Here is a 14,218-nt window from a genome sequence, read left to right as displayed (position 1 = left end):
ACCCCTGCCCCCTAACCGCGCCCTGGGACCTCACCCCTATCCAACCTCCCCTGCTTCCCATTCCCTGACCACCCCCTCAGAATCTCAGCCCCATCCAACCACCCCTGTCCCTTGACTGTCCCTTGACTGCCCCCTGACGCTCCCTGCCCCCCGCCCCCTTACCATGCCGGAGCCAGCGATGCTGCCATGCTGTCCAGCAGGAGTGGCAGGCCGCTGTGCAGGAGGGAGACAGCACGGGAGGGGTCGGGGGCTAGCATCCCTTGCCGGAGCTCAGGGGCCGGGTAAGACAGTCCTGCAGGCCGTAGTTTGCCCACCTCTGCTCTGTTGAGATGGTTGCAAGGCCAACCAGCCTCTCCTGCGTCATTGTGGAGCATAGATGTGTTTTTATTAACTTCAGCTTGGTGAAGCTGCATTCTCCACTGGTAACTGTTACAGGAAGTGTTGGAGGTATGTGCAGAGCAACAAAAGGATTTGGAAAGAGGGTGGTCATCTTATTTGTGCACATATATTCCAGAACAGCCTTTGGAGTTGATCCAGCTGAAATGTATCTCGAAAGAACTTTCAGTTCATCACCTAAATCACTCGCATCAATATCGCGCATGTCATCATGTGTCAACACTGTCTCTAGTGCCCTGCATTGCTGGTGTAAGTCTTCTTCAGGTATAGTGCGGAGTTTTGGAATATCATACAACATCCCAAATATACTGCTGTGTTCCTTGAGCTGCATGAAATGTTCTTCAGCTGACTGTATTGCACGATCTAGCACCTGGTTAAAGAATTCAACTTTGAATTGTTGTTTGGGGTCTCTTATGGGATTGTCCCATGCCTTGTAATCAAAATGTCGTCTTCTTTGGTGACTCTTGTATTCTTGAATGGGTGGGAAGATAGCTTCAGTGTGAAGGTCCTCTGCCAACTTCTGTGCACTCTTCAGAATGTTTTGAAATTCCTCATCTGACCAGTAAGGCTGTAGGTATGACTTTGCTTTGTCCAGTTGTTCCATTGCTCCAGATATATCAAGGTCAACACCTTGGAGTCTCTTGCTTACAACATTTATTTCAAACAGTATGTCATGCCACAACACTAAGCCACACAGAAATTTGAAGTTATGTTTTTTTCTGGTGATTCCATTTCCCTGTGCCACTGTTCTCCCATGAACAGTTCCTGTCATAGCATTATCCTCCATAATGGCAACTATAATATCATTTATCTTCCCAATTTGGTGTTCGATCGGCTTTATCGCCTCCACTCGACTTTCCCATCGTGTGGCACTCGGTGATTTCAGTGTCAGAGAAGATGTTCCCAGATGTTGCTTCAAAATTGGCCATCGATGAGTTGATGCAGAGAAAAATACATAGATGCTTTGAATTACATTAAAAAATCCAGCAGCCTGACTAGAAGCTGATGCTGCATCACTGACCACCAAGTTCAATGAATGAGAACTGCATGAAACAAAAAAAGCTCCAGGGTTTAACTCTCGGATCTGTGTCTGCACTCCTCTGTTTTTTCCTCTCATGCTGGCACCATTATCGTAGCCCTACCCTCTCATGTCAACTATCGCAATTCCCATATCTTCCAGCTTTTTAAGAAGCACATTTGTCATACCAGCTCCTGTACTATCATCAATAAATTCTAGAAAATGCTCTCTGACAGTCACCATTGCAGGGACATTTTTACTAGGTTCTGTTGTTGTTACAAAACGCACCATTAAAGTCATTTTTTCTGTATGGCTGATGTCAGGTGTGCAGTCCAGAATAACGGAGTAATATCTTGCTGCCTTCAGATCTGCCACAATCTTCTGTTTGATTTTGTTGCCAGTAACTGTATGATCTCATTTTGAATTGTTTTTCCAAGGTAGTGGTGTGTGTACATTTCTCGGGTGGTGACTCTTCTTAGATGCTCCTGGAGTACAGCATCAAACTTGGCCATCAGCTCCACAGTGTTAAGGAAGTTTCCATTGTTTGGCACATACAGCTGATCTGAAGTGCCACACAGTGCTAGGTTTTGGGTATCAAGCATTCTCACAATGGCAACGAGCCTTTTCAGAACATTTTGCCAGTAAAGAGAGACTGATACAATCTTCTCTTGTTGCTGATCATCTATGGTGGCTTTTAACCTTAGTCTCATCTCAAGCTCTTTCCACCTATGGAGTGCTCTCTGGTGATTTGCTGCCTTCTCGTGGCATGCTAGATTTCTAGCCAGATTTTTCCAGTCCTTTGTTCCTGTAGAACCCAATGTGGCTGGAACATTAGACTGGAAGAGTTTGCAACAAAAACAGTATGCAGCATTCTGGGTTTTTGAGTACATCGCCATGGCCTCTCCACTTTGTCACCATTGGGGATTTCACGCCAGTAATGTGTTGGATGGAAACTTCTGTTTTCTTTGTCTTTGGGGAACATGAAGTTTTTCACTTGCTGTGGCTCATGCGGTACAAGGAAGTCCCTTGGGCTACTGCTCAAGTGGGTTCACAGTCCTGGATCATCTAGACTTAGGGAACTAAACTCAGCAGCAGCTGTTTCTTGCGCCTCCACCACATTCTTCTCTGATCTATGCTTTTCTTCAGGAATGTGCATGGTTACATCCATTTGAGATGGAGATATGGATGCTGCAGTGGCTGCCAGGTCACCTGCACTCTGACTAACTGGAAGATCAGGCATCTCCTCACCACTCACATCCTCACTCGGGTCCGAAGGCTCACTGTGAACATTTGTGTCTATGTATCCTGCTTAGATAGAAAAGCTTCCTTTGCTTTCTTTCTTTTTCTGAATGGTGCCCCAGAGGGGTGTTTTCTTCTTTCACTCGTGACTGCTGTTCTGTGCCAGCTACAGTGGCTCTCAACACTCAATTGAAGGGGACAAATAAGCAGGCTTGTAGCAGGGCCTGAGTGAGGGAAGATATCAGCGTCTTAAGTGCCTAACTGGCTCCTACTACTATGTCAGTTGGCCGCCTGTTCTCAAGTGGGTTCAGGGAAGCAGCAGGAAACAGGAAGCTCCCTGAGAAGGTGGTGTTAATCAGTCCAGGCTCCTGGGGGTGCTAGAGAGGTACATAAGAGGCTCCTCCTCCTCTCTCTCTCCCTGCAGCTCCTGCTGCTTTCTCTTATTCCCTCTCACCTTTTCTCCTGCCTGCCTATGTCATGTCTTTTGTGCCCTCCTTCCTCCAGCACAGCACTCCACCATCTCTGTGCATGCATATGCAACAGCAGCAGACACAATTTTCTACCACACTGGGTCCTAGTGGCGCTCCCCTACAGTCTGACACCTGAGGCGGACGCCTCAGTTTGCCTCATGGTAAAGCCAGCCCTGTTTATTGCCCATGACTGGTCCATTACTTTAACTAAAAATATCCGTGACAAAAGCTTAGCCTTATCTATGATCAGATCTGATACATATTTGTGTGAAAAGTGGGTGTAGTTACTGGGCTTTTGTGGAGTTTCCAGAATGACCTCTGGTACATGAAAGGTTGAGAATCTCTGCTTAAATACTCATTAGTATTTTAATTGAAAGACCCCCCTCGATGTAATCAATGTTTGAAAAGCTAAAATGTATGCTTGATCAAAAAAATAAATGTCCTGTTCGTGACTTCTGATTTCCATTGTTTATCAGCACTGAAACTGAGTAATTATGTTTAGAAAGTTTAATTATATCAGAGCAGCTAGCATGAGGCTTTAATGCCAGAGCTGTAATTACAATTAGAAAAGATAACTACTTTTACATTTTGTTCTGTGGCTAATTCGTTTATTCCCAAGTATTTTAGAGTAAGTAAATTGCTTGATATTAGAACTATTAACTGTTTCCAATACAAAAAGTGTACTTGTAAACGTTTTTAAATGGGAAAACATGATCAAATGTTTTATCTTACTTTATAATATTCTAATTTTAGAGTGGATTCCATGAAAGTAAGTGAGACATACTGTTAATCTTAAAATATATTTATAAAATTTAAATAAGATTAAAATATAGTGTAACTTTTAACCAAAGCATTCATGTTCATGGATTTCCTTAGCCTAGCCATATATGTGAAGATGTTGTAGGTATAAGAAAGCCAAGGGGATGTGGGGATAACTAAAAACACATGTGGGGATAACTAAAAACACTAGAAGGTATAACTTGCAGAATTGATTAAAAAACATGGATGCAGGGGAGGAAGCACAGGCTGGGCTACAAGTAGAAGCAGAATTGTTAGCTGTCTTCTAGGCCTGTTAGTGATATAAAATTTGACAAAAAGAGAAAAAATTAATTGTAGAAATCAGAGAGATAATCTGGAATAAAGTGGATTGACGGGAACACTATATCAAAATTACTTGATCATGGAAACATTACATTTATTAAAAACCATGTGATGCAGTTGCTGTAAACAACCTGACAGTTGGTGCCTTCTCATGACCAGATTGGACAGACTTCTTAAATGTTGTGAGTAGAACTGGTTCAATTTTTTTGAGTGGAAGGTTTTCCTGCTGAAAAATGCAGTCTAATCAATCTTTTCTCTTTTTGGTAGGAAAAAGTTAACCCTGATAAAATTTAATTTTTTCCAATAAAAAGGGTCTAAAAGAAAGCTTTAATTTGGAATCAACCATTCAAAATGAATAAAAGCTGAAACTACACTTCATGTCTACTCAGAATGACAATTTTCATTTAGTTACAACTTAATATTATTTTCATTGTTTTTTAAATTAAGGAAAAAACTCAAAATTCCCTTTTAAGTCAAAATGAAACTAATTTTTTAATTTTGAATGGGTTTGATTTTTTCTTAAGAAAAAGATAATTTTGAATAAAAATTTCAAGCAAAGATTTTTCATTTGCAAGTTCTTGTGGGAGAAATTTTTGTTTTTTGACCAGCTCTAGTTCTAACTGTAAACTGTTGGGAGTTGACTGTTCAAACATGGAAGTGAGACAAAACCAAAACAACAAAAGTTTCATCCCATGCTTGAACTATAGTCATTCTTTGAGGGGAAAAAATAGAAGCATGGGATGCAAGAGTAAGATTTAACTTTTGGTCCTGACTTTTAGCCAGGCTTTGATCTCAAATTCAATGTTGTGGATACTGTTTGTGCCCACAGTTGCACTTATTTCGATCCCTAACTATCTGATTAGATCTGAATGTTGGGAAGCTGGACATGTAAATGAATTCAGTTGCAGACATAAACAATTAAAATATATGAAGGACAGAGACAGCATGCTCTGATCAAATACAGTAGTCGGTGGTGATGGCAGTAGGTTTTACAGCTTACTCCAATGGCCTTTCAGTTCTTGAAACCTGGGTCTTAGTTATAGCTTAAATCACCTAAAAAATATTTTTGGATCTTCTGTTAACCTCAACTTGCTAGATGTCCACACTGAAACAAAACCATAATACTGGAGAAGGCCCGTGCTAGAGTAGCTGTTGGTGTTACAGATTAGGACTTAGGTACATTTTCATAGCGCTATGGGTAAGCTTGCACAGCATCCACTCGCATTCTCTGTGCATATGTACTGAAATATATGTAAATAACTTGTATACAGTGATAAACAAAATAAATATTCCAGCCACTGAAGTGTTCCTGTTTTATATATGTACAAAAGATATATGAAATGTAAACATTTTTTGGTCTAGTGTGTAGTAGGGTAGTTTGTCATATTTTGAATTTTTTTATAATGTGGTTAATTATTAATAGGCTAATTACTTTCCTACTGTCCTTTTTTCCCTTTTCCATGGATTTTGGGTTTTTGTTTTTCTATACAGCAGACTGTTGTAGCGATTTAAAAAAAAATCACAGGACAATCTGTGTCTTATGCTGCGCATAGTAGTGCAACGACTTTAGTATCAAATAAATTAGACTAAACTGCATCTTTATTCTCACATTGCTGAACGTGATCATAAAATTAAAAGGGAAGCTTTTGAACTGACTGTCGCTGAGAAGCATGCCAAAGTGGCAGGTCATAAGTTTGATCTTACATGTACAGTATTTCTGTCCTTTATAGCACCCTGAATCATATCCTTAGGCTTTTTCTTGCTGCATGAACATTAAGTAAGTACTTTTTTCTACAGAGCACTTTTTCTCTACACAATGACAACCTCTTAAGACATGACACTTATCCAGCAGATAAGAATGTCTGTACAAAATTGTCTTCTAAATAATTATTTTTGACCTGTGCTTCAAAAGCAGTTTTGGATCATTAATGGAAGGCTAGATTGTTCCCTGGTAATCTTGTACTTCTGAAGTTAGCAAAACATAATCTTGAAATTCTAACTGACATTTCTGTAATGAATAAAGTGTTTCTTTCACTGTGGTGAAAATGTATAGGTAAAATGTTTTTATGTAAATCTGTCTGGAAAGGGCACCTGTTCTCCAGAAATAAAACTGTATAGTTTACAATCAAGTTACTTAACTGTTTTGATGGAAGCAATTTCCAAATATTATAAATGCATGCAGGCTATTATAATTTAACATGAAGAGTCTAATTCTGGATGTGTATTAATAATGTTTGAAGTAACTGCAAAATTCTTCCTTGACACACACACATTTAGTTTGAGATAATTTTATCAGTGTGTTTTGTAGATTGCTTTATGAGAGCAAAATATTTTAAATAACTGTCCCCAGGTCATTGCTTTTTATTTGAGATGGCTTGTTAATATATTTACTTTGTGTTACTACAAGACTTGATGTGGACTTTTAACATCTAAATAATTAGCTCTTGGTGAAATCTTCTTTGTTTCTTGAATCTGAAACATAATACAGTAATTGTAATATCTGCAGAATTACTGTTCCATCTGAGCTTTTGATTGGGAGTCAGTACATCCATTCAGTGTAAATGTGATGATTCTCAATTAAATTTTGTCTAAATTTTTTGGAAGGGGTTTCTTTGCAAATGTGATAATGATGTATGCTATCCTTCCTGGAAAAATAATCCCCAGATCTTCTCCTAGTGAAGCCACTGGGGAAAATCATGACCTATCCTGGTTCACATATTATCAGCTCCATAATGTGCTCATCCTCAGTGCTGATGGTTCTGTAACTGACTGTCCCTGTGGCTGCCTGAGATAAGCGAGTGGATGAAGCATCTGATTGAATCTAAAGTCAAGCAAGGCAGATGTTGATGAAAGGAAAACATTTTGAAGATTCAGAGCTTCTCATGGTACTGGGGAAGTGTTCCACCCTTAAATAGTAATATTACAGTGAAGTGTTCTTCTCAGTTCTACTGCTTCTGGACTCTTATGCCCTTTGCTTTTGGGCAATGACTTGACGAAAATGATCTGTGCCTGCTGACTTCCAGGCTATATTACTGAAACTGGCTGTACTGGGAAATGAGTGCATAAACACAGCATATTCAAAACACAGCGACTTTCATCTCACTCTGGTGCTCTGCTCATTACTATGGCTGTTCATAGATTATCAGATATATTTCAAGATACTGTTTTTCATCTTTAAAATGCTTAGTGTCACTGAGCCAAGCTACCAAATGGAATGCATTTTTCTGGGGAAGACTGAATTCCCTTGATAGTTGTGTTCCACAGTAACATCAAACTTGTGAGAGCAGAAGACCAACCTTTCTTGACTACTGGCTGAAGACCATGGCAATATATGTGCTCGATAATGTGAGAGCTGGGGCATGGGCAGCCTGGTCTGGGGGTTAGCGTTGGGAACAGGCTGAGGGTCTAGGGGCTAGGAGTCAATTACTAGGAAGCAGGCCGGGTTGGAATGCCAGGAAATCAGGCTTGAGAGACAAACCAGAGGGCAGGGATCGAGAGTCATGCTGAGTCAGGATATCAGGAGGTCAGGTTCAGGTGACAGGACCAGAAGGCAGTTACCAAGAGTTAGGTCAAGTCATGATACCATATGGTCAGGAGATCACGTTCGGGTGACAGAACCAGAGGACAGGAACCAGGAGGCAGTACCAAGAGTCAGGCTCAGTCTATAGATACCCATAAACTTCCTGGGAAGTCAGGATCAGGTGATGGAACAGAAGGGCAGGAATCAGGAGGCAGTTAGCAAGGATCAGGCCGAGTTGAGGATACCGGGAGGTCAGCACTAGAAGGCAGGAACAAGTAATCACCAGACCAGCAGTCTGTGGCAGGGTGAAGCCCCAGTTGTATGGACAGCTTCCTGTTTCCTCTTCTGTCTTAAATAAGGGCTGCAGCCCAATCAGAGCATTAGGGTGGGACTTGTGCCCCAGTTGGGCTTCATGGAGCCTGGTCCCTGCTGCTGTCTATGAGCTTCTAGATGGAGGATTGGAGTGTGATGACTCCCAAAACCCCCTCTGACCTGGGTTCAAGACTCATGGGACCTGACCTCACTCTTCCGGGTGCCTTCCAGGCTCTGTGGGTCCAGGCTTCTGAGGTTGGTTCTCATGGAAAGCTTGTATTAGAGTGAGTGTGTGAATGTTTTCCACCGTCTCCCATGTACATTCCTCAGGGCCACAGCCTTCCCAGTCGACCAAATATAAAAGTTTATCCTGCTGGTGTTTAGAATCCAAGATCTCACGCATGACACGTTTCTTGTGGCCTTGTATGCACGCTGATGGGGGAGGTGGTTGGGTCCTGTGTGGAAATTAATCCTTGGCATAGGGTTTCAGGAGGGATTTGTGGAATATCAGGTGGATCTTGAAAGATCGTGGTAGGTGTAGTTCAACAATGACCAGAATAACTTGGCGACAAATTTGAAAAGGGCCAAGGAACTGGAAGTCCAAGTTACGTGACAGTCTTTTTGTGTAGAGGTGCTCTTTTGAGAGCCACACTGTTTGTCCCACTGGATAGGGGGAGTCTGAATGAAGATGTTGGGTCTGCATGTCGTTTGTAGTTGACTTTTTTGCTTTTTCCAAGTGGCCCTTTGTTTCCTCCTGAATATGATGAATCCTCTGCACCAAGTCTGAGGTGTTTGGGTTAGGAGAGGTCATAGATAGATGTGAGTGGAATCCGGGGTGATACCCATAGCTGTCAAAGAAGGGGATTTCCCCTTCTTTGTGTGATCTGCATTGTTGTATGCAAACTCCACATCGGGTAATAGTGAGGAACAATCATCTTGATGAATGTTAATATAACGTTATAGGTATTGCTCTAAAATTTGATGGATCCTTTCCATCTGGCCATTGGACAGAGGGTACTAGAAGGTGGAGAGGTGCGGCTAGAACTTCAGAAGGGCCTCACACCAGAATTAGGCTGTAAAGTATCATCCACAATCAGCAGTGATATCTTTTCTCATGGCCCTGAACGTGTCACATAATACAGGCCTTCATGCAATCCTGCAATGTGTGTGCTCAAGCTAAGATGCTATACCACAAACCCTGTGATATACTCCATTCTGAAGACACTCCAACCTGATCCTGGGTCATTAAAGCATTGAATTTTATTGTGAAGCTGTCAGAGTCCTGTGGACTCACAACAGTCTTGACGGTGGTAGACCACTTCACCAAAATGGCTCAGAGGTAAGTTATGTCACAGCTGTAAGGCCACCACTCTTGCCTGACTTGAGGGAATGTTAATGCGGTTATTCTCTAATGTAACCCCCTTCCAAGTGTTGTCTGCTTCCCTGTCAATGGCAGCTTTTTTGTCTGGCAGAATTTCTGAGGCAGAGGCAGAACGAATCAGTGTGACTAGGTCCTGGCACAGAGCACTATTCAGGAAGTTGAGGAGCTTGAGGATGTGAGCCAGTTCCCGGCTAGGTCCATGTGGTTCAGTTGCAAAGCTCAGGACAAGGCGTTGGCCGTGCTGTTATTGGTTCTAGAGTGATATGTGATGGTGAAGTTGAACCATAAAAAAAAAAATTGATCCCACTAGAGGTGCCATTGGTTTAATACCTTTGCATTGTGCAGATACTCCAATTGTTTGTGTCAGTGTATATTTGGACTGGATGGTGAGTCACTTCAAAATAATGTTGCCATTCCTCAAAGGCCATCCTAGTTGCTTGGAGCTCCTTATCCATGATTTCCTAGTTCTGTTTGGGAGTAAGCTTCCACGAATAATAGGCATGTGGGTGTAGTGTTTTGTTCGGATCCGTATTGTTGGGAGAGTCTGACCCTGATTGTCAGACTAGAGGCATCAGCTTCTTCTAGAAAGGTTCAGGAGGCATCAGGATGGCCAGTATGGGTGCAGTGGTAAAGGCGCGATTCAGCTGATCAAATCCATGTTAGGTGTGGGGGACCACTGGCACAGGCCATTTTTCCAGAGCAGAGTATAAAGGATCAAATGCACACTTCTCAAGCTTAGCATAGAGTCCATGCGGCCGTAAACTCTCAAGAACCGCTCAAGCACGACCAGTGTTTGTAGTTTGTAGGATTGTCTGAGAAGACCAGTATGTTGTCTAGATAAAATACTATATATTGGTCCAGAATGTCCTGGAACACTTTGTTTATAAACTGCTGGAAGGTAGTGGGGGCTTTGGTCAGACGGAACTGCAACACCAAGTGTTCAAAATGACCACAGTGCATTCAGAAGGTGGTCTTCCATTCATCATCTTCCCTAATGCGCATGAGGTTATAGTCTCCTGGGAGGGCCACTTTAGTAAATATATGGGGAGTCCCCATGTGATCCAGTAACTAAGGAATCTGGGGCAGAGAGTACTGATTCCTTACCCTTGATTCAGGGCACGGTAGTTAACAGAGTCGGAGATGACTGTCTCCTTTCCTAACAAAGAGGAATGGAGCACTGGCCAGTGATGTTGATTTGTGGATAAATCCTTGGACCAGATTCTCCTGAAGGTATTGACAGAGCACAGCCAGTTCAGGTTTGGACATGGTGTAAATCTGCTCAAACGGCACTTTTGCCCCCAGCTGTAGTTCTGTGGGACAGTCGTAGGCCTAATGTGTTAGGAGACTTTCTGCATTCTTTTTTTCAAACACATCGGCACAATTCTGGTATTTTGGGAGAAGTTCCGATGTAGCTTCAGGGAGTGCCCATCCTGTGCCAGAGCCTCTGACAGTGCTGTAGACAAAATGCAGAAGGGAAGCTGATTTCTTATACTTTCTAGTGATGAAAGGATCATGATGGGTCAGCCAGGGAATTCAAATGATCAGAGGGAAGTGCTGGGAATTAATCACACTGAATTATATTGTCTTACAGTGCCCTGGGATGACCGCTTCCGGAGGGGTGGTTTCTTCAGTCAGGGGGCCTGAAGAAAGAGGGGACCCATCAACAGTGTCTCTCAAGTCTGGAGCAACCCTGTGTTGCAAAGGGATTCACAGAGCCCAAGCTGTTGTGGCATCTCTACATGGGCCATCTTTTATTTCTTCCCACAGATTCCACTGAAACTATACAGTTGTGCCACCTCATTCCATTCAGTTTCTGCTGTTATATGGCAGAAGGGTACCGTGTAGATAGCCACTATATCCTGCCCCTGCTGGAGTTTCCTCAGAGCAGCCTTGGCTGTTCGAGCTCAGTGCAGATCATTAAATATTACCAACATGGATTGAAAGAAAGCATTCCAATTCAACAGTACTGGACTGTCATTTTCCAGAAGTGAGGAGGCCCAGTACAGTGACTTAGCAGGCTAACTACCAGGCTTATGGACTGATCAAAGGCATAGGCCTGGGGTTATATTGGGAACAGGAATTGACATTGGTTAATGAAATCCTGGAACCACTGGTGGGGCCCATCAAAACATTCTGGCAGGGGAACCTTATGATCTTGTTCAGGGCAGGATGCTTCAAGTCATGCCCAAAGTTTGGTGTTTTCTGTCCACAGCTCATCTACTTTTTTCTGGAATAGGTGGTTCACCGTGGGCGGTTGCACAATCTGATCCTACAAGGCTTGATTAGCTGCCTGAAAGTGGGTGGCCCAGGCGGGTGAGTCTGGTGCTTCCAGAGGTAGTGGCTGGACTGCTGGATCCGTTCCCCTCCTGCTCAGCCCACTCCTTTGGGTTACAGTGGTCTATACAAGCTGTCAGGGCTGGGGCGTGGGCAACCTGGCATAGGGCTTAGTGTTGGGTATGGGCTATGGGTCCAGAGGCCAGGAGCCACTTACCATGAATCAGGCTGGGTTGGAACACCAGGAGATCAGAATTGAGAGAAAAAAATGGAAGGCAGAGATTGAGTCAATTACCAAGAGTCTGGCTGAGTCAGGATACTAGGAGGTCAGATTCAGGCAACAAAACCAGACAGCAGGATCAGGCAACAGAACTGGGAAGCAGCAGGTGAGGCTGAGTGAGGATATCAGGAGATCAGGATTAGCAGGCAGGAAAACACCATACCAGCAGTCCAGGGCAGGGTAAAGCCTAGCTGTATGGACAACTTCTTATTCCCTCCTCTGGCTTCCTCCTCTAGGGTCTGCAGGCCAGTCAGGAGCCTTGGAGCTCTCCCAATCAGGGGCGGGGCTTGTGCCTCAGTTGGGCTTCATTGACCCTTGTCCCAGCTGCTGTTTATGAGCTTCCAGGTGGAGTATTGGTGGCTCCCAGGCCCCCCACGGACTTGGATTTGAGATCTGCAGGGCCTGATAGATAAGAAGGTAGAAATCCTAACATTCACTGCTCATTTTTTTTTTAGTACTGTAATTTCAAAAAGAAAGTATGACATGTCCAAACTGTGTTCATTACATACAACCTGCCTGAGAAAAATCCTCCGTATCTTTTGGCCCAGAACAATCTCAAACCAAGATCTATTGACACAGTGCAGCCAAGAGGATATGAGCACCATCATTGCCCAGGAGGTGTTGGAGATGGATTGGTCATGTGCTTCGGATGGAAACTGATTCCATCACCAGAGTAGCAATAAGATGGACACTCGAAAGCAAGTGAAAACGAGGCCACCCGAAAACAACATAGCGAAGAGTTGTGGAAGCTGAGCTAAAAAATCTGGGGCACCCTGAGAAACCATTGAAAGACTTGCCAGAAACAGACAGGAGTAGAGGAACTCCGTCACTGCCCTGAACACCAGAGGCGTAATAGGAACATGATGATGAATTTCAATCATCTTCTGCTGAAGGTTGCAGTCTGACTATTTTAGTGAGTAAGGACATATAGGAATTCTTTCATGATATATTCCTCATTCTGAGTCACTGGATAACTAGATGTTTCAGACAGGCAATATTAAGCCTCTTATGTAGCCTGAATTCCTGAGATGCACAAAGTATTTTTTTTCCTGCTCTGATGCTTACTTTTTGGAGCATGTACCATTTATAACAGATATCCTCCTCTCTTGGGTCTGTGCTTCTAGTAGGAAGCTTCTTGGAAGGGCAGTCCTATAGCAAAAGTTCTAAAGTATTTGACTTCAGCAGGAAGGATAGTGCGCTTCCCTTGTGTGAAACCATTTCCATCACTACTGCCTGTTTCTACGAGTTCTTCTCTTCCTGCTGGTGGTAGTGGAGCTCCCTAGAGATCACTTTGCTGTTCTCAGCAATTTGCTTTTATAAACTTCTTATTTATTTCATAGCATGCCTTTCTTCAAAAAGTCACTGTAATCTCTCTATTGCCTCTTATTTCTAAAACATTTGAACAGGGTCTGTTTATTATATGTTGTTTCTGAATATTTGGTCATATAACAGCCTGGAAAAGGCATGTTACAACCTGACAGGCCTCAGTAGGTGGGAGTGAAGTGACAGCCAGAGATATTGTGCCCAGTGGAAGATGGGATGAGCCCAATCTGTGATAGCCAAGCCAGGGGCCATACCCACAGTGCTCTCTAGATTTAGGAACCTAGAACCAGACTTGTTCAAAGGATTTGTGTTAGGGAAGCAAAACAAAGGCTTTTGTGATGAGGAGGCAGGATTCTGAGCCCACTGTAGCTGATGAAAAAATGACACAATTAAAATGAATGTAAGCTGGAACATGTACTGTACTTCATAAATTATGAAAATTGGATAGCAAAGTAGCAGTAATTTAACAAAATACAAGTGGTTTTCTAAACACTTGAAAGGCTCTCTGTTTTAAATTAATGATATATATATAGACACTGACCAAAATCCTTTTGTTTAAGTATAAGTTAATAATTACTTTAAAGGTTTTAAAGAGTATGTCAGGTTAAGATTTTACATCATTAAACTGTTCCCTTAGTTTGTTAAAGTTTTGCTTTTTAAGAGTGGGGGATAAATATTTTAAGCACTGATGTGTTAACTATTAAAGCTGGAAAACATAATTGCCAATTATGAAATATGGGCAACTTAACTGAGTGATTACTTTTCACAAAAGTACCAGGAAAACAAAGATGATTCAATTATGTGAGGAATCAGAGTGCATATGTGAAGCAAAGGTAGAACTAGTTGTCTGCTTAATTGTGCATCCGTAAATGGAAACTGTTCAGTTTCATTTACATAACGCTTG

At 42.5% G+C, this 14,218-nt stretch overlaps 1 protein-coding gene across 1 annotated transcript in view; it reads left to right on the top strand.

Annotated features, from left to right (window-relative positions):
* CFAP47 (cilia and flagella associated protein 47) overlaps nt 1–14,218 on the top strand; it is a 649,074-nt gene that overhangs the window by 178,144 nt on the left and 456,712 nt on the right. The gene's annotated exons all lie outside the window — the stretch shown is intronic.

The sequence above is a fragment of the Lepidochelys olivacea genome (assembly GCF_965140295.1).
Source record: "Lepidochelys olivacea isolate rLepOli2 genome assembly, chromosome: 1".
Lineage (NCBI taxonomy): Eukaryota > Metazoa > Chordata > Testudines > Cheloniidae > Lepidochelys > Lepidochelys olivacea.
The sequence above is the reverse complement of the archived record's forward strand: the minus strand, read 5'-3'. Positions and strand labels throughout refer to the sequence as shown.